Source organism: Protopterus annectens, chromosome 7.part1 (genome assembly GCF_019279795.1).
Source record: "Protopterus annectens isolate FY-2018-M chromosome 7.part1, PAN1.0, whole genome shotgun sequence".
Classification (NCBI taxonomy): domain Eukaryota; kingdom Metazoa; phylum Chordata; order Ceratodontiformes; family Protopteridae; genus Protopterus; species Protopterus annectens.
This window is the reverse complement of record NC_056740.1, coordinates 499,094,973-499,119,494: the sequence shown is the minus strand read 5'-3', so window position 1 is coordinate 499,119,494 and position 24,522 is coordinate 499,094,973. Positions and strand designations below refer to the sequence as shown.

General features: G+C 40.9%; 1 protein-coding gene across 1 annotated transcript in view; it reads right to left on the bottom strand.

Moving 5' to 3' along the window:
* LOC122807606 (TRAF interacting protein) overlaps positions 1–24,522 on the bottom strand; it is a 676,961-nt gene that overhangs the window by 98,087 nt on the left and 554,352 nt on the right. The gene's annotated exons all lie outside the window — the stretch shown is intronic.

Genomic DNA, 24,522 nt, shown 5'->3' with positions numbered 1-24,522 from the left:
TGCATATATCCATATATCTATACATTCTATCTAATAAAGTGCATAGTGCAAATCTTGTAAATATGTGTTAGTCCCTAGTTGATGGATATATTCAACACATATTAAACAATCTATAAATATAAAAATGCAACACATGAATATAGGAACCAAAAAACATATAAAGTGCTCCTTGCAGATCTAATAAAGTACAAATATGTAAACAAGAGAAATATAAAGTGCTTCGTGCAAACCTTGTGGTCATATATAATGCACCATGCATCATAATTGTCATCTCTCAGATATTAAAGAAGCATGTATATATTCAAATATTAAAAACTACTTCTAAATAATTATGTATATATATGTACAATATAAAAATAGGTATATATATAGCATGGTCCCTTGTCATTGTTAAGTTGGATAACCATGTAGCACAAAATGTAGTATATAGTGCTAAGTACACAATTCATATGGACCAACCCATTGCTATACTATATCACTATCATATAGTGATATAGGAAAAGAAAAAAGAAACTATTCATATGGGAATGTATGGAGTCCATATGTATATATGTCAAATCCATACATATCTGCCAGATCTATAAATGCATCTATGTAATCATGAAGTTCTAATATTAAAAACATATCATTGTATATACCAACATATAGTTGTGTTGAAATGTGCAAATAATCAAATGATGTTTATTATATATCCAGCACCACAGTGTCGTTTTAAATATAATGTAGTTCATTAAGTGCCACCATGAATCTTATAGACAGACATGTATATATAAACAAAGTTGTTAGCCCTTATCTATAACATAATAGACATCCTATAGACTATCATATACAACCTACATAGACTAACAGATGTGGACCAGTGTATCTTTTATATTGGTCTTATCGTAACATAGGTGCCATCGGAACATACTGGTTTAACCCAGGTGGATAGTGTGCTCTCATTCTTAAAATCCAGTATAATTCCTTCTGTTCCAGGATATTTACCACTTCTCCTCCATTCCTATCTTCTTCTATTACCTGTAATATCCTGAATCTGAAAGCGTGTGATGTATTCTGCTTTACATGCTTAGCCAATGCATTCGTTTCGTTACTTTTCTTTATGTCGTATATGTGGTTGTATATTCTTTTCCTAAATTCTCTTTTTGTAAGTCCTACGTAGAATGCTGTGCAATTTTCACAATTTGCTAAATATATAACGTTGCAAGTATTGCAGGAGGCATAGAAACGGGGTTTGAATTCATACTCCAAAGTTGGGTGTATAAACTCTTGAACCCTTGTAATAAATTGACACATGCTGCATCTGTTACATGCAAATGTTCCTTTCCTATCCGATTCTGGAAATGAGTGCATCCCTTTCTTGTGCGTCTTACATAATAACCTTTTCAGGTTTTTGTTGTTTCTGTAAACAAATCTGGGTGTTTCTCCTACCAGTGTCATTGTTTTCTCATCTATAGTCAATACTGGCCAATGTTGTTCTATGATTTGTGTAATTCTCTTGTTATCATTAGTGTATGTGGTCAAGAATTGTATCTTTTCTTGAAAATTAAACTTAGATCTTTGCTTATTATTACAGAATCTCCACTCCTTTCTCTCTAATATTGGCCTATCTCTATCTCTAAGTGCTTGATCTTTAATTTCACCCACCATTTTCTTATCATAGCCCCTTTGTAGGAACAGTTGTTCCATTACATCTGCCTCTATCCTGAAATCTGTCTGTTTTTTACACAATTTATTCAGTCTTGTATATTGGCTTTTCACTATGCCTCTAAAGACATGCCTGGGGTGCATGCTATCATAGCTCAACAGAGCATTCTTCCAGCAACTCTTTCTATGGATTTTAGATGTAATTTTTCCTTTCTCCATTTTTAAAATGTGAAAGTGAAACCTGTAGCCCTGAGACACTATATTCAAGACCCATTTGTCCTGCGTGACAATGTGCCAATTTTGTGAAAAAAGTGCTAGTTTTCCCCCTAAGGGGGCTGCCATAAGATAAATAAGTGCTTGGTACTGGCAGAGAAAAGTCATTGGGACTGTTTCCTGTATGGCTGTGATTTGTCTTCTCTGCTTTTGGAGGTAAAAGCACCCCATTGTTTAGGCCTGTATGAGCCTTGGGGCTGGGATCTGCCTCTGGGGCATCTGTATCTGCTTCTTTGTGGCCTGTCTGCCACTGGAAAGGACCAATTCTTTGTAGGCTAGTTCCTGCTAAATCTGGGTGGTTGCACCTGTAAGAAATCCTTAACTGTCTGCATAGATTTCGCTTTGTCCTCCATTTTATTCAACACCTCTTCTGCTTTAACACCAAAGTATCATGCTGTAATGGAACATCTAATAATTTTGCTTTAACATGATCAGGCAGATTCTGTTCCTTTAACCAAGCATGCCTCCTAATGACAGAACCCGTAACACCGGCCCTGCAAGAGGCCTCCAGAGAATCAAAACGACATTGCAAAGTATGCTTTCCCACTTGTTCAGTTGCATGCAATAAATCCTGCATTTCCTTGTTTTCTGCACATTCAGAATTTAACATTTTCTGTTTAAGCAGTGACATTAAGTATTGCTGATATTTAAGCATCCTCACAGCCAAGGTAGCAGCAGTGTAAACCTTTTTCCCCCCATTTGTCCATTGCCCTTGAATCCCTATCAGAGGGGATAGGGTTTTTTGCAGTGGAAGCCTTGACCCCTTTGGGACCCTGGGAAATAGTTTCTGGGTCAGCAGCAGGGTTTTTATAAAGAAATTTATGCAAATCTGGAACCCTGTAGTATCTGTCTGGCTTAACAGGTGCAGGGGGTAATGAGTCAGGAGACAGGCCGGACTCTGAAAATACATCATCTACAATGTCCAAAACAGGGGGGATAGCAAGAGGCCTGTGCTGAGGTAGTAAAAGAAAGTCTCTGAGCCTTTTCTTAGATTCTAAGTAGTCTTGGCTCTCCCAGTGGAAGTGCTCCCTCATGGTATGCAGGGTTTCCCCAAAAGAATAATCCTCAGGAGGAGAGACTGAAGGGATAGATTCTTCAGCATCAGAATCCTCATAGGGAGGAAGAGAGAATTCCTGTTCAGAAGAGGAGTCAGAGGAAATGGAAACCTGATCTGAAGATTCATATTCTGTCTCTTGCCTAGGCCTCTTATCAGGAGGGGGATGGGAACCCCTGATCAAAGTAATTAGGTCTTCGGCCATTTTGAGCACCTGTTTTTTAGGCATGGAGGCCTGTCCATGGGCTTGCTGCACTTGTTTCTTTGTCTTTAGTGGTGCTTTAATCTTTGCCTTTGAAGCTGTAGTCGGTTTTACATATAACTGTGTAGGCCTGAAAACACCCTCAGAAGCTGATGCCTGGTCAGCGGCTCCGGACCCATCTAAGGGAATATTTTCCAAGTGTCCAATACCTTGAGTTTCCAACGGCCTAGTCTGCTCCACGTGGGAGTCGGAAGCGGCCTGTGGCTCTGAGGTAGCGGGCATCAGGGGCTGCGAAAGCACCTCACTGAGAACCGGCGACTGGCTTAGAAGAAGCCTCGTCATCAGTTTTGGACCTCGGATGCCTGTCCTTTTCCTTGCGTTTCTTGTGAATTAGGGTAGTCGGATGGCTATCCGACATTGTGTAATTAAATCTTCGGCCAAAGTAATGAAATGCAAAATCGTACCGTCGCTTAATAGTGTGTTGGTTAAATCTAGCACAAAACCTGAAATTAGCAACGTCGTGATCAGGGCCTAGGCAAGGAATACAATAAGAATGGAAGTCCTTATGAGGTATTTGCTTCCCACAAGAAATACAATTATTAACTTTTTCTGACATCGGTCTGGAGCAAGAAAAAAGTTTCCCCAATGGGGTACTTGGCTTTAAATGAAGACTTCGGATCTGAAATTCGAACACGAAAATCTCAGGAGTCGGCCGACCGGCACTTGTGAACTGGTTCTGCTTCGGGCACCGAGCGGCAAGAAAGACTGAAGAAAATGGCATCGGCTGCATTTTTTATACCCCTGGTGCACTGACGTCAGGGAAGAAGCGACAGAAACCAACGCCGGACCAAGACTTTGGAATTCAGGCCGACTGCGAGTAGCCTGCCAGCAGGATAACCCAAGAGTAATGACTGCAACAGTGAAACACTATGAACATCCCAGAATGCACAGGTATTCTCAGAGAGACTGTACTTCTTTGGGACATATTCTGGAAGCATTTTACCGAGAATTTCACTTTGCCCTGAGGCATTTCTTTTTGGTAGAATTCAGCAGGGCCCCTAAGAACACATCCATCCTGAATGGATTCAGACTGGACTTGCAGAGGGTGCTGATAGAAACTCCAAGGTTCTGAAAATAGTTCAATGTGCCTGCTCCATCCCCTCCTAAGACCAGGCCTAAGTCAGACAACTGTAAAAAGGTAAATGTGAATGCCTTTGGTTCAGCAACAGAAAAAATAATCACAACAGGCACGTATTTACTGGATAGTGCAGTGGTAGCATTGTCACCTCACAGCAAGAGGTTGTCCAGTTTGATTCTCTGCTGGAGTGCCTTTTGTGAGGAGTCTGCATGATCTCCCTGCGTTCGTGTGGGTTTCCTCTGGGTGCTCTGGTTTCCTCCCACGTTACAAAGATGTGTTTGGAGACTTTTTCCCCAAGCCTCCGCTGAAAATTGGCTTCATTCCAATTCAGACTTTCCCAGTTAACAAATATTAAAAGATAAATTAATAATCTATTGATTTATTGAATAGGTTGGTAGGCTAGCTCAGGGACCGTTTTCAGCCAAGACCCAGGCCAAACTGGCAATTACAAATCACTGAATTTGAACTTGAGCATTAGAAAACCAACAACAGATGGTAATTTTGACATTCACATCCAGTAACTACAGTTTATCATCCTTATTGCTGACACACACTGCAAAGTATTAGAACTGTGGCATGGACGATTTCTTACTTGGAACTATAACCATCTATGTACATTACAATATTTATATACGTACATGAAATACTTGTACAGTAAATCAAGCTAACTGAGCAAATTTATGGATTTAGAACTGATGCCAATTAAGATATTGCTCCAAGTTTATGTCTTAGCTATTATCAAAGCAGTTGCATTTACACTCACTGTTAAGGTGTTTTTAAAACGTTTGAAGTCACAGATCTTTCTGATTTCTTGTGAGAACTTGTTCCAGGAAGCATGTGCCATCTTTGAGAAGGCTTTTTCGCCCAAGACATTTGTAAAGGGTGGTCTTAATATGGTGAATTATTATCAGCATTAGACTGCATGGTAATTTATTTCTGAGGAAGCTTGGAGGCTAGGTGTGTACAGTCCTTTTAGTAGAAGCAGCAGCCAAATCAAAGTACAAAGATGAGAAACTGGCAATAAAAATCTCCTGCTCTGACCCTGAGAAAACTTCAGTGGTCATTCAGACTGGGAGTAAGGATGTAGTTATCCTTTAGATACAGGGAAGCCATCAGAGGCTGGGGTAAAGCAGGAGGGCATGTATAGTTAACATCCTGAATTCTGTCACTTTCAAATATTTGTTTAGTCTTGACACGGCTAAAACTGTCCTCCAGGTACTATCCCTGCAGTGCACCAGAAACAATCCTGAGTAGAACTCTGTGCCCTCTTCTCCTTTTGGCAGTCTTTCTATTGCCTCTTATTCAATTAAGCCCTCCAGAAGGGCTTGCACTAGATGCATTTAATCTTCTGGCAGAGATGGAATGTCTTGTAGCCTTCATCTTGAAAGTAACTGCAACAAGACCACCTGGAACCCATTGCTCTCCTGCTATTACCTTCCACTGTTTAATATATCAGGTCACTCAACCCCCTTTTTTGTTCTCAGGGCAAGGGAGAATACAGAAGCAAGAGGATATGGAGGTCTGGGAAAAGGCTTTGGGTGAGAGAAGGGGAATAAGCCTAAAAATCAAAACTGCTCCCTGACTCAGCCTGGACCCTGTTGGCCCCAATGCTTCTCTTAACCTCTGTTACATTTGTCTTTTGGGTACCTTTCTTCTACTTTGCCTGCTTGCATATCCCTTAGTGAAATACGAAGGCTATGAATGTACCTCTCTAATCTGGGGTATCATCAGGCCTAGGGAAGACTATCCGTTTCCCTTCATTTCTCTCTAGGGTGCTTCTCCAAAAGTTAAACTTCAAAAAAGACAGCAGAGACCTTTGCTAACAATATGGTGGAGTGGGAGATGCAACTGACTTCTGAGCTAGATTGTCTAAGGGATATTCTGCGAGATACCAGACTTTCCTTAGGTTGCATCAAGCACCACGGGGACAGCTGTCTCTATTGTGCTCCAGGCCTAGACACAGCCAGCAATGAGAATTAAACTCTTCGGGTGGGGTTTGCCTTCTGAAAGAAAAGCAGTTATTTACATTCAATTTATCTACCAGACATCTATAATCACCTCATCTACCAAACATCTATAATCATCTCAACAAGCTACTCACCTGGATCCTTGAAAGCAGGCTGACACATCAGGATGATGACTAGTAGCGGCATGCAACTTGAAACTGTGAAAAGACCTAAAAGATGCCATTGGCTGATGTCTCTCTTATATCACAGCCATCTTCACATATCAGTGGAAGGGAGTCATCCAAATCCAGATGAGTAAGGTACAGCTCTGGAATTCAGACTGGCTATCAGGCTCCTTGTTTTTTTAATTTCCCCAGATCTTTTGTGTTCCTTATACCATGATGGGAATTGACCCCATTTCCCAAGTCAAAGTAAGATTAAAGTTCATGAAATTAGTATTGTTTCACTCTTTGATGGCAGCCAAAGGTGCTCTTCGCAGCACCCGCAACGTGCCCAGTAAGGACTCCTCCTGCAATTCATATGGAGTTGCATTATAAGATTGTAGACTCTTTTTATAAGACCTGTTACTCCTACTACTATTGGAACTATCCAAGTAGCTTTCTTTCACATTGCTCTTATTTCTGCTTGCAAATCCTGACATTTTATAACTTTGTGTCTCTCTGCATGCAGGACACATTAGTTACTGGGTGTGGCGATTTCAATGATCGATGCTATTTTTGTCTTCTTTTCTTGGTCCACTATATCCAGTTTTCTAGCATCTACCTTTTGAACCATTGGTAATGGATGATCCCTGCAGATAGGAAACTCGATGTCTTTTTAAAAGATTTTCATGCTTCTTCGGTAAATGTCTTCTATTTAACATGGCTTGTGTGTACTTCTTTACCTGGTTTCTATTTCACTTTCAGATCATACTTTTGCAAATTAAGCAGCATCCTCTGCAATATAGGCAGTGTCTTGGGGTCTATATTAGAACACTGAACATTCAAAATGTCGAGTGATCTAATATCGACCCATTTTCAGCGAACGCTGAAAATATCGAAGAAACAGAAAATCAATTTTTTTTTCCTAGGGAAAGAATTCAGTTGTCTGTTTCTGTTGCTTCGGTATTTTCAGCGCTCTGATGGAAAGTTACGGGTCGGGTTCAGGTAAGTGTGCGATTGTATTGACGTGAGGGTTAGGTGAGTTAGGGTTAGGGCGTGGGTTGGGTAAGTGTGCGATTGTGTGGACGTGAGGGTTAGGGCAGGTTAGGTGAGTTAGGGTTAGGGCGCGGGTGAGGTGATAGTGACGGACCTTAGGGTTTGGGTTAAGGTAAGTGGATAGTTAGTGGCGTATGCATAGTTTAGTGTAGGGTTAGGTGTAAGAGTTTAGGTGTATGTGTGTGGATTTCCATTTGTTTGGTGTGCTTGTGTTGTGTGTGTGTATGTTTTGGAACAGCAAATTTTTTCCCTAGGAAAAAATTTGCTGTTCGGAATGTTCGATGTTGTGAATGTTTGATTGATAGGGTTCGATATTAGAACACTCGACATTTTGAATGTTCGGTGTTCTAATATAGACCCGTGTCTTGCACAGACATTCTGACTATCTTTCACAGGGATTTATGGTCCATGTTCTAATATAGACTCGTGTCTTGCACAGACATTCTGACTATCTTTCACAGGGATTTATGGTCCATTTCCACCTGAACTTCTTTGCAATGCGCATATATTACTGTAATTTCTTGCATCAGTACACTACTGGCCTCAACTCCTTTGCTAATGAGCATCTCTTGTTTTTGTGCATCTGCAATCTGTAAAAGCATTTGTAAATACTTTTGTCACATGGCTGACTGGTCTATTCCCTTGTAGATCACAGCTCCTATACCATTCTGACAGACATCTACTTGAAACACAATTGCCTTACTCACCTCATAGCACTACAATGTTGCAGCATCATTTAGTAGTATATTAAGCATCTCAAACCTCTTTTTCCTGCTCACAGTTTTATTTTCAGCTACATTTCAGTCTAACAACTTTTCAGAGAGAGAGACTTATACTAGGCATAGTGTTTTCTGCTCTGGGAACCCTTGTAATATCTCAGAGTGGAGGATCTGGTTCCAGGCTCTACAATTAAGTTATAATACACGAGTTTCAGACGTCACTCATTTAACATTTGCTCCTACTAAACTTGAAGTTATGCTGGCTTAATGTATTCAGGAGTTGTATCAGTTTCTTGTCATGTTATTCTTGTGTCTCACCAAAACAGAGTATTAATTAAACCTACTGGGGCAACAACTTGTAGGAACAACTCTTGTACTGGTGTAAGAAACTGCAGTCTAAGGAATCTGTACCTAATAGCACATTAATTATAGATTTTAAAGCCTGCATTCCCTAAATTTACCTGTTATGAACTTTGGTTTGCATTTAGTAATCGCTATAAAGACAATAATAAAAACAGTAATAGAAAAACTGTAAGCAGTGGATAATGCTCATGTAATTACTTTACTCAGATCTTACAGATCAACACAAACCTCTCCATAGCTGGCCATCAGTTGCCAGTTTTACTGGGTCTACTGGTCCCATCTTTAGCCAACCCTGGTTTCAATTTGTCCTGTTCCAGGGCCAGTGGGGAAGACTGGGACACTGGTGCATCATCATATTGCTGTGGGTAGTTATGTCCGAATCTCTTACACCCCTTGCCAACCCTGCAAGCATCATTTAGGCGTTGTACTGGAAGGTGCATGTGCCCTTCTGCTCATTTCCTTCAACCAAGCAGTGGATCCTCTTGGAACAGGCTTGTAACACTTTCCTTCAACCAAGCAGTGCATCCTCTTGGAAAAGGCTTGTAACACTTTCCTTCAACCAAGCAGTGCATCCTCTTGGAACAGGCTTGTAACACTTTCCTTCAACCAAGCAGTGCATCCTCTTGGAACAGGCTTGTAATACTTTCCTTCAACCAAGCAGTGCATCCTCTTGGAACAGGCTTGTAACACTTCTGTATTAGAGGGAGATAAGGTTGCTCTTCTCTGTCTGAGATGGGTGAGCAAACATTGATTTTCTCCCACCCCCCATGACCACTTCAGCACCCATGACACTAGTTAGTTGTCCAAGTCACATTAATATTATTTATCCCTCTGTACCATAGGGCCACTACTCAAATATAAATGTTACCTTTCTATACAATAGCAACTGTACTACACATCGGTTATATTGGTTCTAATTTCTTCTAAATAACACCTGTACTCTCTATTTTCATTTCCTGTTTGACTTTTTCTGACAAATACATTTTTTTCTGGGCAGTTAAATCACTGGCACATCATCAGACATGTTTACATGGGATATTCTCTTGACAAAATGCCCAGTCCAGAAAATAACTGCTATGGCTTTGCACAGTACTTAAGATGTCTCTGACTCTGCGACTGATTCTCTACAGATGCAGTCCTAAATTTTGCACTGTGAATTTGTTTCATCACTTCCTGCTTCTTACAGATGATGGATAATCATAGGATAATTCACTTAAGTACTACTATTTGAAAAATATGGCCACATTTCTTAGTTCTTTACTCAAATGCTAACAGTTTGCAACCTAACTGGGCTGCCCAGAAGTCAGAAGACTCTTCACAGCTATTCAGCCACAGGTGTTTAAATTATTTTGAGAAGATATTACACCATGTTCCTACGTAGCTTAAATTTTATGACTGGCCTTTTAATAGTGTTTCTTTACAATAGCTTGATCGCACCTGTCTCGGTGTTCTGCATGCATTTTCAAACTTCACTGTATCGAGTCTTTTCATTGTCAGTGTACCAGCAAAACAGTTCAGTTCCATGTTTTTGTTCTAGACCATATAAATTCTTTTGAACACATTTGTTTTTGCTTTTAAAACATTGGTGTCATGCTTACAGCAACATCAACTGTAAGTCTCAATTACAATGGTGCAATCACGCTGTCATTCTTGCATTCACATCAGATGACGTCCATTTCACATCCACTCCTTGTACAACACATGCCTTTAAGTTTCATTCAAACTTATTATTAGTCTCCTATTTTATTTCACAAATATCCTTTGCATTAGTTGATGCTTTGAGCCACTAACTGTCCACTAGTAACTTCACTTGTTAGCTTACATCCCCAGCTATCTATTTAAGGTCAGGTCTATTTCTTTTAAAAGCCTGGTCTGTTTTATTCCTTATCAAAAATTATTCCAGAGAACTGAACATCTCAGTAAATTGTTGGGAGGGTGGCCTAATGGTTAAGGTGTTTGCCTTACAAACACAAGGTGCAGGGTTTGAATCTCACAAGGGATAATTGGCTAGGCTTAAAATGGCTCGCAAGGGCAGTTAGCTTAGTACTAATCTATGAACCTATGAACCTATTAATTTTTGAGTTCTGCTCTTTATTGCAGAAACATGTACAATCTTTTATCACTGAACGGCGACTTCTAGAAGGAACAAATGTCTAATAAATATAACAGTTTGCTTAAAAATTGAGTGTGTTGATGGTGCTTGCATTGTTTTTACTGCAAAATGAGTAGGTTTTTGCTACAGTTAGTTTACTGATTCCTTCTGGTGGCAGAAGGTGGTTTCCAGGCTAGTTGTGGGAATTACTTGCTACAGAATCTAAACTCTATTGGGCTTTTTACTATTTATTTCCTGTGTTATAAAAAGGTACTTTAGTGCTAAACTGCCCAACATGCAGTGGCATAGCGGACAGCATCATACAGACTCAGGCATTTACAAACTTAAATTTCCCCATACAGCGTACTCCCACAATGTGTATTTGTTTTGCTAAGACAGGGGCACAGGAAAATAACTTTCTTGGGTGGCGTAAGCCAAAGAACCTTGTTGGCTAGGCTTACTTAGGCCCCTGGGCCAATAGCCTAGTACCTACCTATGAACCTAAAAGAAGGCTTTGGTTCCAATCAGGCTGCACATTATACAGTCTGTCTGCACACACAGAGCAGTCAGTAAATCAACTCCACACCCATAGGAAGAATGCCCTCTTCAGCCCACAATAGTAAGCACCTGGAATGATGGAGTTTATTTTCCAGTTGTGTCTGTAGCCACCCTGCTGGGTGAAATGGGTATCCTGAGACAATGTACTAACTGTCTCAAGTGTAATGACAACCACTACTACTTAAACCAGGAGAGACAGTGTGAAAGAGAGATAATTATACAATGTTATTGCGGGTCAAAGCTCCTTCACAAAGTCACGACAAGCAAGCAGGTTGTTAGTATCACAAAACCAAACACTAAACAAAGCACACATAGCTCAGACCAAAACACACAAACCTACATATGCTAAGGCTCTTAAAAGTAACCTATCTAAACCACAAAAGGATTTCAAAATGGGAACCTTAGTAACAAGTGCCCTCAGCAGCCCCAGAAACACATCACAGACAGCATCCACCATGAAACATATATCCAAGAGCCACACTGATTCCAGTACAAAAGCCCACAAGGCAAACTTTCAGACATTCCAATATCTTAATCATAGGTGACCCCATATTACTTAGACACACTGATGCACTACTCGCCAGGCTGTGCAAACAGAGGGTAAAGGTCATTTACCTACAGGGCACCAGGATTTGCCACCTCACAGAAGCACTCAAATCCTTGTACTACAAATGTACAAAGGACACAGCCACAGTACACATGGGTGTAAAGGACTTGAGATGTACCTCCCTGGACTATGGGAAGAGACATGGAACTCTGTGAATATGTGTCTGAGACAGATATGAACAATGTCTTGAGAAGTATCACTAAGAAAGATGCAGCAATACGAACAAATGATTATAGATTTCAACAAGTGGTGTAGCTTCTGGTGTCATTCAAGGGGGGGGGGGGGGGTAAAAGATGCAAACTGCAATGCCAGGGATGGTTTGTACCTACCCCCCCAAGGCTTTTGTATATTAGCTAAACCCTTGTCCATCCTCATTGCACCTATCCCCCAAGGCTTTCATATATTAGTTAAATCCTTGTCCATCCTCACTGCACCTATCCCCCAAAGGCTTTTGCATATTAGCTAAAGTTTTGTCCAGGGATGGCTTGCATGTAACCCCCAAGGCTTTCGTATATTAGCCAAAGCCTTGTCCATCCTCATTGCACCTATCACTCCAAGGCTTTCATATATTACCTAAATCCTTGTCCATCCTCATTGCACCTATCCCCCCAAGGCTTTCGTATATTAGCTAAAGCCTTGTCCATCCTCACTGCACCTATCCCAAAGGCGTTCGTAGATTACCTAAATCCTTGTCCATCCTCACTGCACCTATCCCTCAAGGCTTTCGTATATTACTTAAATCCTTGTCCATCCTCACTGCACCTATCCCCCAAGGCTTTCGTATATTACCTAAAGCCTTGTCCATCCTCATTGCACCTATCCCCCTCCCCCCAAGTCTTTCGTATATTAGCTAAAGCCTTCTCCATCCTCATTGTACCTATCCCCCAAGGCTTTCGTACATTACCTAAATCCTTGTCCATCCTCATTGCACCTATCGCCCCAAGGCTTTCGTACATTAGCTAATGCCTTGTCCATGCTCATAGTGCCTTCATCAGGTAATGTCACTCTTCTAAAGCTTCCAACATAACAGAATTCAGATAACATTAAGTTACTGCTGCTCAATGCTAGCAGCTTTAACAAAAAACTCCACTCCTTACAAGCATGCCTTACCCTGGAAAGCACTGATATATGCATAGTCACAGAGAAAGTACAGTTGTGTACACTTACCATAAATGTAGATGTTAGAGTGTATTCACTGTTGCAGTCATTACATTTGGGGTAATCTGCTAGCAGGTTGCCCTCAGTTGGCCTGAATTCCAAAGTCTTGGGTCCTGCGTCAGTTGCTGTCTCTTCTTCCATGATGTCAGGTCGTCAGGGTAAAACAGGCAGCTGACGCCATTTTCTTTAGCTTTTCATGCCCCAGATGTCAGGCCCCCCCCCCCAAAATGGGGTGCAAAAAAAATATATATAAAAATATATAAACTATATATACATGCAACAACATAAACTTTACCTTCATCTAAAAGCAAATACACCACAAAAGCTGTAGAATATAGTGAAGGAAAAAGAAGCTCCAGAATAAAAGGGGGATGGCGAGTGGGTAACCCGGACTGCAACAGTGAATACACTCGAACATCTACATTTATGGTAAGTGTACACAACTGTACTATGTTCTTAGTGTCATTACATTTGGGTAGAATCCCAAAGCTATGGATGGGAGGCTGGAGCTAAACAGCATTAGGGGTGGCTATAAGGCCCTGTAGAACTGCAGTGGCAAAGCCTGCCCTGGACTTAGAAGAGAGGCAAATGATAATGCTTTGTAAAAGTATTAACAGAACTCCAAGTAGCAGCTTCTAGAATGTCTTTGGTTAGTACCCCTCTGAGAAAAGCTGCTGATGTAGATGCAGCCCTGGTGGAATGAGACCCAATGCCTTTGGGCACCGGTTTACCATGATGTAAGTAGCAGAAACGAATGCAATGGCTTATCCACTTTGAAATAGTCTGCTTTGAAATAGCCTTTCCCTCTGATCCTGCAGCAAATGTCACCAGTAGCTGCTCAGTTTTTCTTTGAGCTTTGGTCCTGCTTAAGTAGAATCTTAGCTGTCTGTGTACGTCCAAGGAATGCAGAATCCGCTCCCCCTTGTTCTGCGGATTTGGATAAAAAGTTGGCAGATAAATAGTTTGGTTAAGAGCCACAGTGGAAACCACCTTAGGCATAAAGGAAGGATTGGTCCTGAGGGACACCCCATCTGGGTAAAATATGATAAAATGCTCCACAGCCATGAGGGCCTGTAGCTCTGAAACCCTTCTTGCTGAAGTGATTGCCAGGAGCAAAGCTGTTTTCCATGATAAAAACTTTATATCTGCAGAAGCAGCTGGTTCAAATGGAGGCAGGGGTGGGCTTTTCCAACACAAAATTGAGGTCCCATGCAGGAATTGGTGATCTTCTGGGAGGCCTTAAATTTTTGGCCCCTCTAAGATACTGTTTTAGCAAAGGGTGAGAAAAATTTGGTGGCTCTGTGTTGTAATGAGCAGAGATGGCAGAAGCATGGATTTTTATTGATGAAAAAGATAGGCCTTTGTCAAGCATCTCAATCAAGTATTGTAAAATCTGCTGTGTTAGTTCCTTGTGCTTGGTTCCAAGCACAGAATCGATTCCATTTATCAGCATAAGATTTTCTAGTACTAGGCCTTCTGGCTTCCAAAATGACATCCTTCACAGATTTACTGAGAGGTGTTGTTTGAATGATTAAATGATCAGCCATGCTGCCAGGTTCAGTGTTTGGAGCTGATTGTGCAGGATCGGATTGTTTTTTTGCTGAGACAGTAAATGAGGTATTTGAGGCAAGTACCAAGCTGGGAATTGAGACATATTCCTTAGGATTGGATACCAGTGTTGGCGGGGCCAGTCCGGGGCAATTAGAATCATTTTGGTTTTTCTTGTCTGACCTTTAGTAGAACCTTGGGAAGAAGAGGTAAAGGAGGAAAGACGTAAACTGATAGGTTTATCCAACTGAAGGATAGGGCGTCCACTTTCTCTAACTGAAGGATAGGGCATCCACTTTCCATGCTTGTCTGTGATAAGTCCTTGTGCAGAATTTGTCCAGTTGATAATTCCGAGGAGAGGCAAATAGATCTATGTCCAGGCTCCCCCATTTCTTTGTTATCATGCTGAAGACTTGTGGATCCAGTTTCCACTCGTGAGGGTCCATAAGGTTTCTGCTTAAGTCGTCTACCAGAGTATTTTGTTTTACTGGCAGGAAATGAGCTTGAAGATGTACTTGGTAAGTCAAGGCTGTGTCCCACAATGCCATGGCTAGTCTGCAAAGGGGATATGAGTGTGTGCCCCCTGCTTGTTTGCCCCCTGCTTGTTTATGTACCACATAACCATGGTGTTGTCCGTCTTTATCAGTAGTTGTCTTGGATGAAGTAAGTCCTTGAAGGCTGTCAGGGCATTCTGAACAGCTAACATCTCTTTCTGGTTGATATGCAGATGCATTTGTTTTAGGGTCCATATGCCCTGAAAGCATCTTCCCGCCAGGTGGGCCCCCCCATGCACAGTCTGATGCGTCTGCAGTTAAGGTTTGGCTGGCAGGGGGTAGAGTGAAAGACCATCCCATGTTTTGGTGACATGTCTCTGCCCACCAAAGAAACTCCTGTTGTAGGCAGGGAATGAGAGGAATCATTGTTTCCAGACTGTGACAATGTTGACTCCATAAACATTTTAGGTACCACTGCAGTTTCCTCATATGCAGTCTTACATATGGAATCAGCAGAATGCAGGGTGCCATGAGCCACAAAGCTTGGAGAATTTGTCTTGCAGATAACTGAGTTTTTGTTGCCATCTGTTTGAAGTAAATAGTCAGTTGCCTTTGTTTGTCTGGCGTGAGGAAAGCCATCTGGGCAGTTGTATTCAAGCTTGCACCCAGGAATGTTATCTTTTGAGAGGGGAGTTTTTGTTGCCATCTGTTTGAAGTAAATAGTCAGTTGCCTTTGTTTGTCTGGCGTGAGGAAAGCCATCTGGGCAGTTGTATTCAAGCTTGCACCCAGGAATGTTATCTTTTGAGAGGGTACCAATTGTGATTTCTTTTCATTTATTGTGTACCCTAGGCATGTTAGAAGCCTTTTCACAAATGCCAGATGCTGATGAAGAATGTCCTTGTTTTCTGCTTGAATGAGACAGTCATCCAAGTAAGGATAGATTTGCATACTTCTTTGTCTGCAAAATGCAATTACTGGTGCCAGGCACTTTATAAAGACCCTGGCGCAGTAGATAAGTCAAAGGGCAGTGCAGAGAATTGGTAATGCATAAAGCCAGCCTTGAAACGGAGGTATCTTCTGCACTATTCCCTTAATGGGATATGCAGGTATGCCTCTTAAGTCTAAAGTTAATAGCCAAGCATTCTTGCCCAGCATGGGCAGAAGCTGCTGCAAAGTTAGCATTTTGAATTTTGGAATGTCCAGAAACGTGTTCAAAATTGATAAATCCAGTACTGGGTGCCAGGCCTGAGTAAAATCCTTGTCCTTTTTCCTGTTCTGGTACTGGCTGAATAGCCCCCATAACCATGAGGGACGTAGCTCATTTCTGTGCCTCTGCCCAGTGATTTTTTGGCAGAACTGGCCAACCGTTTGGAATTGGCAGTGTGTGGAAGTGAAATCTGTATCCCTGGGATGCTATGTTTAATACCCACTTGTCCTGGGTTATTAACTGCCAATTTTGAGAATAAAGTGCTAATTTTCCCCCCTAAGGGAGCTGCCAAAAGACTTCGGTTCTGAAACTCAAATTCGAAAATTTCAGGAGTCGGCCGACCGGGCACTTGCTAACTGCTTGTGCTTCGGGCACCGCACAGCAAGAAAGACTAAAGAAAATGGCGTCGGCTGCCTGTTTTATACCCCTGACGACCTGATGTCATGGAAGAAGAGACTGCAACCAACGCAGGACCCAAGACTTTGGAATTCAGCCCGACTGAGGGCAACCTGCCAGCAGATTACCCCAAATGTAATGACTGCAACAGTGAAACACGAAGAACATCTGGCTCAAGACCATTGAAAACACTCCATTAGTGTAGGGCTTTAGTGCCTATCACAGGTTCAAGCTGACCACATTAAATGAAGCCACTTAAGGGGACGGTATCTCCATATTCTTAAAAAAAAATTCACCTCCAGACTTCTTGGACAAAATAAAGACCTGGAACTTCTCCGCATCCAGCTTACTATTAGCAAAACCCATTACATCATAGCTGACAATAGGACCCACCCCCTTATGTCTCCTTTGGCCCATACTGCTTATATAACTAGTTTGAAGTCCCTATGTATTAAGGAAAACACCATTCTGCTAGGTGACATTAACTACCCCTCCATAAATTGTGAGACTTATAATTCTCAAACATGCCTGTCCACAGATTTCTGTATTTCATCAACACAAATTCCCTGGGTCAGTTAGTACATACCACAACCAGACATAGTAAAATCCTTAGCAGTATGGGGGCAACTGTGCTCCCTACCTCGTCAGATCAGATGATAAGTTAACGTCATTCACCATTAGACTGCTATTCAGAGATTATGTGAAGGCTAATCTAGTAACACTGAGTCATGACCTTGTTAAATTCAAAAGCCCTTCCATCTCAAAGACTCCAGTATTTATGTGGAATCCTTCACTGCCAAATTCTATGTACATGTAAATAGCTGCACAGATGCATCTATCCCCCTCAGAGCTAAACATAGTGCCAAATTAAAAAAACAAATCCCTATGGTGGAATCAAAATAGAAACAGGCTCTATAATAAAAAAGAAAACGTTTTGCACCAAAAAAATCAATCCAATTCTGAAGATGCCAAAAATGCTCTTGCTAAACAGGGAACTCTGGACCCTAATCAAATCAACCAGAGTAAAACACAAGGTAAAACAGCCAGCTAGGAGCAGAATAACCATAAAGCCTTCTTCAATTATGTTAAAAATATCAGAAACAATAATCAGCACTGTGCAGAATTAATAGTAATTATAAAATGATAGCGCTTTAGTATTCAAAAACAAGGAAGCCGATTGTTCAGCCCAACCAGCATGACCATTGTAATTCAAGCAGATACCAATAGAAAACGCACAGTAACTGAAGCTTCATTGAGCAGCCAGCCTTTTTTCTATTACTATATGGTACAGAGGCGTCAGTCTTAACTATTGAGATTTTTACCTCATTTTGTTTTATCTATTCCTCATAAAATTTGTGGTTTTCTGACAAATTACTGAGGAATGAAGTCACTAAATGACATGCATTTCAGTTTCAGACTTTCTTTCCTTCAGACAATGCACGATAACAAATATTACTCTCACAGGTTTCTAAGTTTATAGAACTTTTTACAATCGTTCCTCATTTTCGACCCTTTGTCCCCTCTATTTATGGATCTGTCCACGTCTTGAGCCAAGAGGTTGAGATGGAGGGCAGAACAAATGAAAGGAAAATCAATTACGTTCTGCAAAACAGAAACGTACCTGATTTTCCTTTGTAATTCTGCCCTCTCTCTCTCCTACTGTTTAACTGTCCAGATGTTATAACAAACAAACAAATACATAAATAAAAAGCAACAGATGTCTTCCTTCTTCAATTGCTTGTTTTCTACAGTACTAGGTTCCCACTCTTGCACAGTACACAAGTCCCACACACGTGTAGTATATCAACAAACAGGGAAGAATGCAGAAACAATGTGGTGGAACACAACGGCGCTGTTATACAAAGACATTAAATGCCATTGTGTAATAGCAATAACTGACTCACAAGTGTGGGTATATTGAAGATTTATCCAAGGTTGGCTTTGCTTAAAGACTTGGGCTTCACCCTCATGGTCAAACCATGCCAACCATGGGCAAAACTTCAATATACCCACACCCAATTGGTTACTGCTTAAATATCATATACCCATATCAAAAAGATACAGTCAATCTACTAGTGAACAAATTTAGCTCAAACTTCAACCACTTCTCCCCACAAATATTCTTAGACCACATACCCACACCTACACCTATCTGAAACCTCCCAAGAACAAGTTCTCAAGGTGCTATCCAAGGCCAAAGAACACTATACCTATGCAGTTGCATAACATACCAGCCTGAAACATGAATTGTCTGATCTTCTACAGAAGCTATTCAGTATTAGCCTAAAAAAAAGGCTGTGCGTCAGATGAATGGAGGACAGCCACAGTCATTTTCTTGCACAAAGATGGGGTTTCATTAGAGGTGGTTAATTATAGACTCATAAGTCTGATCAGTCTCATTTTTAAGGCTATGAAGGGATCATTATTGAATTAATAAATAAGGATATAGATAACTTTCAGACCATCAACCCAACCTAGCTCGGATTCGGCAGAGGCACACCCTGCCTACTTAACACAGTCAGCTTCTTTGAAAAAGTTACTGAAGTAAAGGATTAGGGTAAAACATAACACGCCACATATCTAGCCATTGCAATGGCATTTAATCATCATCCTACACTCATAGATAACCCTCCCAGCTAAATATCAATCCTCTGTGCAACACAGATGGCAAACTGTCGCATAAAAAGAACCCAGGAAGTTAGGGTTGGTGGCAAAACCGCCTCCAAAACATCTGTCGCTAGCAGTGTATTCCAGGGTTCAGTCCTTGGGCCACTCCTCTTTTGCATTAAATCTTGGTGGTCAAAACTAATGTTTAGGGTTTGTGGCTGACAAATTTTGCAAATGACTGCATAGTTGCTGCCATCAAAAATGAGACGGCCTGTCCTGAACAAACAGTTGGTCAAAACCATTGATTAAAACCAAATGCAAAAAATGGTATGATCACATCCTTTGGCAAGTATGACTCCCCCTTGAACTGTCACAGTAACATACCCCTAAAAATTAATCTTGTGCTTAGGGATCTGGGAACCTATTTATTTGCAATGCTTTCCCATGGCTCTCCATGGACCTTTGTCAGACTCAGCCTGGGAGCGGATATGGTTAAATGACTTGCTCAGTCGCGACTGAGCTATGTCGACAATGAACTATCCTTTAATCACCATGTATCCAGTCTTGTAAGGAAGTCCTGTTTCATCGCACAGTTTATATACTATGTTCAGATCAAGAGATGTCTTTCCACTGTACCTGGCACTCTTTAGGCCAATCACTTAAGTATAATCTGCCTTTCAGTATGCAAATGTATAAACAGGTGTCACAACTGGAATGACCAAAATTCTTTCCCCATACCAAAAAAAAAAAAAAAAAAAAAAAAAAAAAAAAGAAAAAATGAAGGGCTTAAATTGTAAAAACTATGGAGACCATCTCAAAGCCTCGTCCCTCTCCTCAGTATCATTTAGGCTACTGAGAAAAACACTTGCCTCGCGTACAGAGCATCAACTAACCCTATTATGTCAGGCCTAATGCATATTCGCAAGTCCAATTGTATCAAACACTCAAAGGGATTTTTATTTATTTATTTTGCAAAATAAATGGAGCACGTTTGAGGGATAGGTTTGTATCCCAGAAGAACTGCCTTCTACTCCACATACAGCAAAGTACTTCTCTTACTCTACTCAAACATAACTTGGACAAATGGATGGGAAACTGCTAACTCCCCTGCCCTTCATGGATGGGGAAACATGTAAATGTCCCAACTTATCTTTGTTCAGCCCATCTCTGGGTTATTTATATGCAAAATATAAGGACTAAGTCTACCACAGGAATGTAAAACTAGGCTTACGATCCTCACAGATCAACAGTCTAACAAAAGTGCCTATGAACCTAAATTGCAAATTCATGCTTTGCTGACAATACTTACTGAATTTCTCTCTAAATGCTGCGTCTTTTTCCCTTAAAAAATAGTTTGTTGTTCATATAGCTTCTTCCACACCACCATACTGGAATGCAGCACACAACCTTTTCAGGTTTTCTAGTCAGTCCACTTGCAGTAAGGAATAAACAAAATGTGTTGCTCTAAAGCTTCTAATTTCTGCCATGTTCCCTTGTAATGAAAGAAATACTGGTGGCTGCTGTTAAGCCACATTTCTACTGAGAATTACATTTGTGTAGTTGGATACAGGAACTCGACTACAAATAATTTTGCTTCACTTCTGCTAGTATACCTCATTTTTGGCAGATGCTTCCACACTAACACCATGCCATTTGAGGAGATTTAATAAATATACCACAGATGCAGTAGACTTGGCCCGAAGTCTGGCAGGCAAACTAAACTTTCCCAAAGTAAGGTATGCCATGACTGTGAAGACTGGTAGAGAAGGGTGAAGGCTGCCAGCCTAGTCAAACAGAATTTGATACATAATTCTGGCATTTGTAAATATAAATGTAAAATACAGGCTTGTGTCTTAAATGTAAAGAAATGCTGTTTCAACAATGTGGCAACATTGCCATCTGCTGTAAGGAAAACTAAGTCAAGCATTTCAAATCTTTCTTTTTTTAAATTAAAATTATTTCATCACTGTCTTTGATGTTTTACAATTCGGCTCCGGTCCGGCTAGATGAAGGCTTCCTGCCTATTGTTTTAAGGCTAAAGTTAATGGCCAGAATTTACATGTGGAATGTCCTTTATTGCTCTAAGTGTAAAAGAATGTAAATGCAGTTTCTGTGTGGCCTGGGAACCAGGAAGGTGTAAAAAATGAATGTTTAGTAGAACTGCAGTTTCAATTTAAACAGTGAGAAACAGAGATTATTGAGCATTTTTGTCTTGATATCCAACCTACAGCACTGCCTGTTTTCTTACGTAAGTTATCTTAGAAGTGTGTAATTAGAAAAGATTAGACTTTAAGTGTTTTTCTGTTATGTCAGAACTGTACTACTGAATTATTTTAAGTTTCTGTGCAATTTCTGAACTCCTGAATAGCACTGTGGTGTAGTAGTTTTGTCTTGTGTTTTTAGTATTTATTATTAAATATTTTAAACCCTTTCCAACTGTGGCTGGTTTGTGTAGAGATAAGTACTAAAGTACATTGCATATTTATACAGTTTACTGTCTAAGCCACTCCTATATCTTAAGCCTTTGGGCTATGCTACCAACTGGATAATAATATTTGATAGTAATAACTGGACACCCTTTTAAGGGCCTTTGGGTAGCTGATAACTATTAGCTGGTGGTGATGGCAGTAATTACTACCGTATAGTCAGGGTAAAGGAGCAGAGCTGGAGAATCTGTCAGCCTTTCCAAGGAGTGTCTGTGAAGTTGTATAAATACTTATCTCAAAGTGTGTGTGTGTGTGTGTGTGTGTGTGTGTGTGCGCGCGTGTGTGTGTGTGTGTGTGTGTGTGTGTGTGTGTGTGTGTGTGTGTGTGTGTGTGTGTGTGTGTGTGTGTGTGTGTGTGTGTGTGTGTGTGTGTGTGTGTGTGTGTGTGTGTGTGTGTGTGTGTGTGTGTGTCAGCTACTTGGGCAGGGACACAAAGCACTGGTTGGACAGAGAATACTGGAGGCTAGCTTGTCAGCTAGGCTGGGATCTGGACCCTATAGATGTGCCAGTGGGGAGTCTTATTGGGGACCTGGGGAGCAAGAGAGCAACCAGTCCCAGACTGACTGAGATCTCTGTGTGCACTTGAGGGAAATTGTACTGGGTGCATTTGTTATCCTTTCCTCTTATATGACATGCCCTTTCTGGTGTTAATGGGGAGGACTGAGGCTCCTTGATTGCTGCGCCAGGGCATGGGCATCACAATGGCCATCACAGCACCTAGTGCATTATTAATTTGTATTTACTTGGATTATTAAAGTTATATATCCATGTACAGCACAGCACTTTATTTTCCAGGTTTGAAAAGTAAACTGCAAGTGATTTATGTCTGCGCTTGACAATGATCTTACTGAATTTCCTACCCTCTTCACAGCTATCGCAATGCTTGGGGAAACTCTTCTTAGCCACTCATTAAACGTCTCAGACATGGAATTCACCAAGAAGTTTTGCTAAGAACAGGAAAATAGGGAAAATAATTAAGGTGTTATTTTTTTGTCCAAAGGACTTCTGGTGATTCAACTTCAACAACATTGAAAGATTAGAGATGAGTGCAAGAATAGCCAATAATCTAGGGGATGTCCTATTTATACATTAGCGTGCATAAAGTATTCAAATATATGGAGGATGAATGCACCCTTATGTGGAAGGCATATTACCTGAAAGCTGAAAAAGTCATTCTTGAAGTCGAGGCCAATGACTCAGCGAGGGACTTGGTGAGGACAAGAACAAAATACATGGTGGATACTCTTAGGCATTAGCCTTCTTTGGCTACTTGTATAAAAACAGCCCAGGCATACAGGATTTGGAAGATCTGGCTGGAAGGGTGGTGTGTAGACCATGATTTAAAGCTGTATGCAACTGTAGGTAAATAGAGAATATCTCATACTATGTGCAAGTAGTACATAGACACATAGCCGGCCTTAGGCATAGGCCAACTAGGCAGCCGCTGTAGCAGGGGCACTTTTCCAGTATTTATTTGGTGTAGGTAGACCAGGATGGGGGCACTGGGTGGTGTGGTGGGGGGGGCGCCGTGGAGCTCTTTTGCCTAGGGTACCAGTTGACCTAAGGCCGCTATTAAACATGAAATAAAGGCTGACATAAAATAAAAAAATAAAGGCTGACATAAAATAAAAACCTTATGAATACATTCAAGGACACATTACTGAAAAGGTAAATTAAAAATGAGAGGATCGGAGAGTACAATACTATGAAGAAAGCTGTCTTGTTCACAGAAGACTCCTGAAGGTATAAATATTGAAAAGGGGAAATGGGTGGTGGATTTTAGGTTATATTAGATCACAAGAGAAAAAAAAGGTAGAAGGCAACGTGGAAGAACACAAAAAGGCTTCTAACCACAACTCTGCTAAAGATGTATTCCTTGATGAAACCATGCAGCAGGTATTACAAAGATGTGCAGATAAAGACAGATTGCATCAAGAAGATACTGAATTACAAGGTGTCTGGGAAAGACACTGAGAAAAGTGCGTGTATGCTGGGAGAGCACTAGAATGGAATGGTGAAAGTAAGCAGTGGAGGCAACAAAACAGGACTCAAACAGCTAAAAAATATTGTTACAAGTATTTACATGCACAAAGAAATCAAGTGTTTTCTGGAGCAGTTAGTTACATGGAGCTTCTATTTCTTTGTGTACAAATTAAACTAAACTCACTGCTGAAATAGTTGCACTTGATAAACAAAGACCTTTTTCTACTGCGTGTGGAAAGGTCACCCAGTAATTTGGAAGCAGATGACTGACAACTCTTGTCTATCCAAAGATCTGATTTGCAAGTTAAACTATCAGGGGAATGGTGCATATAGTAATCTGAGCCATTTTACATACCAGGTCTACTTCATAATATCAAAGTCCGACTGCGTGATGCACCCCTTACTGACTGCACAGAACCATCACACCACTACATTAGGGCACTGCATATAGTTGCATTTGCAGCGTTTCAGCATGAGGAGTAATGGTCCTCTGCATTTCCTTATATGGAGCCTCTAAATTCAAACCCATGAACCTTAAATACACCATCTCCAAGGTCACACTAATTCTGTAGCAAAATCCTCCTTTTCTCTGAGATGGTGCAATCTTCAAATTAGCAACATTTAGAGGTTGAGTGTGGAGGAATTACTAGTTAAGAGGTGCAGGGTACATCGTCCATGCAAAAACATTTGTATGGAATTTTAATTACTACGTTGTGCGTGTCTTGTCAAGCAATGATAAGTATGTCCTCGGCAATGTTGGCAGAGGATGCCAAGGGATAACTCAGACTAGTCCTGGATACCCCTTCTGTACACAGTACAGTACTGCACTT